Raw genomic sequence first — 3,746 nt, forward strand, 5'->3', positions numbered from 1 at the left:
TTTGTGCTGTTCACCAATAAAAACCTGCTTTAAATTTCCATGCCAATTTCCAACCCCCACACTATACCAAACAAAGTTAGTGGGTATTTAAATTATCACCGTGACAAGGCTATCTAAAGATGCTTTCGGTAGTGTATTAACAATACCAAAAAAGACCATACAGGTTAAAAGCATATCTTACACAGCCTTATATTTCAATTTTTTCCCTTTAAAAGGAAAAAGAATTGTACAGGCCTTTAAGTGCTTTATAGACCAAAAACAAAAAAAAATTAAAAATAAAAACTGAACTAGAACTTATTCATCATTATCATCTTCATATGCATCTTCATCTTCCTCCTCCTCTCCTCTTCCTTGTCTTCCTCTTCTTCCTTCCTTTTTTTTTTTTTTTTGCTTTATACAGCCTTGATGACTCCCCTTTTTTGCTGCATCAGACTTTCTTTAGCTTGCTCTGCAGCAATATCTTTTCTGTACTTCTCCCTTCAGCTTAGCAGCCTCCTTTCAAAAGGCTGCTTGTCATCTGCAGCAGTGTTATTCCATGTCTCTCCCAGTTTCTTTGCAACATCACCAATGAATAGGTTGGGATGTTCTCTTTTGATTTTTGGGTGATACTCAGAACAAAACAAGAAAAAGGCTGAAAGAGTCTTCTTGGGTGCATTAGGGATCCTCAAACTTCTTTTTTGCTTCTCCTTTAGGAGAGATATAAGTTTCAATTTTTCTTTCATAATGGGCCTTGCTTGCCTTTGCCATGTCTTCAAATTTTCCTTTCACTTTAGCAGACATGATCTTCCACCTCGCTAAGCACTTCTTATAAAACTCTGAGAAGTTTTATATACAGAAATTTTATACAGAAGTTTTATATACAGAAGACTGAAGCATCTAGTTGCTTCTTCTTGTGGTCTTATTGGCAAGTTTTCATAAAGAATGCATATGATGATATTTTCCTCTTGGCTTCTTCTTAGGATATTCTCTACACATGTGTAATTATTTTCTCAGTGAGGCACAGAACTGTTTGGTGTCATCTGGCTCTCACTTGCCCTGGAACTCTCTCTCCTTCTGTGAAAGCAGAAGCCAGACATAGTCTTTTTGTTGTTCTTTTTCAAGATTGTTTTAGTTACTTGGTATTTCTTGAAATCACATAAACATTAGAATGGCAAATGATTTTTTTTCATACTTTCATCCTCTCACATCTGGGTTACACTATTTTAACTGAGAAGTCTGCTGTCATTTTTATGTTTGTTCCACTTTATATAACGTTGCTTTTGTCTCTGGCTGCTTTTAAGATTTTTTTTTTTTTTTGTCATTTGTTTTGAGAAATTTGATTATGATGTGCTTTGATTTAGTTATCTTTGGTTTTAGTATTAGTGGAGATACAAATCTTTGGATTTATTTTGCAACAAATTGAGAAAAATTTGGGTTATTATTTCCTCAAATCAGATATTTTGGCCCACTTGAGTTGTCTCATAGCTCATTGATGCACTCTATTTTTTTCCCAAATTTCTTATTTTTCAGGGTCTCATTGTAGATAAGACTCTGTCTTCAAAGTCACTAATCTTTTCTTTTGCAACCTCTAACCTGCAGCTAATCCTACCTAGTATAATCTTCATGTTGAACATTGTAGCTTTCCTATCTAAAATTTTAATTTGAGCCTTTTACGTGTATATTCCATACTTCTACTTAACATGGTCAATCTTTCCTCTTGCTTCTCGAGCATATGAAATATAGTTAAACTAATTTTTAATGTCTTTATCTACCAATTCTATCATCTATGTCACTTATGATTACTTGTCTTTTGGTTGAATTTTCTCCTATTTGTGGAGTCATATTTTCTTTTTTCTTTAAATGGCTAGTAACTTTCAATTGCATGCCAAACATTGTTTGGTAAAAATTACCTTTTTAGGTGGTAGATATTTATGCACTCCATAAATAGTTTCAAGATTTGTTCTAAAACACAGTTTCTTTATATGATTTGATCCTTTGGGGCATGTTTTTAGGATTGTTAGAATCTAAAACTCTGTTTAATGTACAGCTAAATTCTCCCCTCTACTAAAGTAAAACTGTTCTCAGTACTCTACCTGATGTCTCATGAGTTAGGTTTTCCACTTTGACTGTTGGAGACTAGAACTATTCTGGACCCTGTGTGGATAATAATGATTGTTGCCTTTAATCTTCTCATCTGGTTCATTCTCCAACACAGGATAGTTTTATACACACACACACACACACACACACACACACACACACACTGTTCAATGCTCAGGTGAAGACTAAGGGGAACCCTCTGCAGATCTCCGGGATGTTCTTTCCTTCTCTGTGTGCATTTATTTCTTCTCTCGCACTTTGCAAACTTTAGCCACTTTTGGTTCCTCTGGATTCCAAGATGGATTCACAAATCAGAAAGTAAAGTAGGTTCTTCTGGGGTTCCTGGAAACTTTACCTAGGCAGTCAGCTGAGACAATTATAGGGCTTACGTCATTTGTTTTCTATCTCTGTTATCGTTGTCCTTCAATGTCTGATGCCCAATGTCTCAAAAATTATTGCTTCATTTATTTCATTCAATTTTTGTTGTTGTTTCAAGCCCTTATTACTCTCTATTTGTCCAAAGCAGATGTCTTATGTTTAGGTTTTGTTTGAGATTTCACTGAATCCATAGATCAATTTTGTGATAATTTAAATGTCTTTTAATGGTAGATATTTTAACCATAAACTTAGAATATTGAGGTTTTGACCCTTTTACTTAGTATTTATTCAGGTTCAAGTGAAATAATTGTTCATTTAGCCACTACAAAAAGTGTCATAGTTAAGTTATTGGCATTAATGATTTTACCAAGATTATTAGCTATAAGAATATTATTTATAAGTATTTTTTGATTTTGATGATAACATGAATTGTATATCTTTTTCAAATTGTGTTTTCTGTATGTTTTGTTTCCCAATAAATATTATTCTTATATCTAATAACCATGGTAAGTTCATGAATTCCAACAATTTAACTGTGGAATTTTTTTGCAGTGACTAAATATAGAATTATTTCATTGCACATGAGTTTTATTCCCTTTATTCTATTTTTTTTAAGATTTTATTTATTTGACAGACAGAGATCACAAGCAGGCAGAGAGGCAGGCAGAGAGAGAGGAGGAAGCAGGCTCCCCGCTGAGCAGAGAGCCTGATGTGGGGCTCGATCCCACGACCCTGAGATCATGACCTGAGCTGAAGGCAGAGGCCTAACCCACTGAGCCACCCAGGCGACCCCTCCCTTTATTCTAATATTCACTGAAACTCCCCAACTCTAAAATATATCGTTTTATCAGAATTTATGATTGGAATACTAAGATATGCTACATTCCCAGTTTCCAAGAGTTGGGAGATGGAATCAGAGCTAAGTCTTGCTAATTGTTTAGACTCAGATATCTCAGTCATGTGACTGACTTTTCTTGTTAGATCATGGTTAAACCATGTGGGCTTGAGACCAAGATCCTGGAAGTTGAAGGGGAGGAAAAGTGTGTGCAGGTACAGAGTATGGATTAAAAACAATCAACAAGAAAAGCAAATACCCAAAGCAAAGGGTTTAAGATTATGATCTACCATGCTAGGTCAATACTCTCATCTAATATACACTCATCAATACTCTCATCTAATATACTGTCATCTAGTAAATTCTTATGTAAATAACTGGCCTTTAGGAGCCCTCTGATTAAACAATAAATAACTACACAACTAGATAGAGGTTTCTGTTCTGACAACCCCTC

General features: G+C 34.8%; 1 pseudogene; it reads right to left on the reverse strand.

The window, feature by feature from the left end:
* Window positions 1-294: 294 nt before the first annotated feature.
* On the reverse strand, window positions 295-1,604 carry LOC123942212 (annotated as a pseudogene).
* Window positions 1,605-3,746: the final 2,142 nt, after the last annotated feature.

The sequence above is a fragment of the Meles meles genome, chromosome 5, assembly GCF_922984935.1.
Source record: "Meles meles chromosome 5, mMelMel3.1 paternal haplotype, whole genome shotgun sequence".
NCBI classification, from domain to species: Eukaryota; Metazoa; Chordata; class Mammalia; order Carnivora; family Mustelidae; genus Meles; species Meles meles.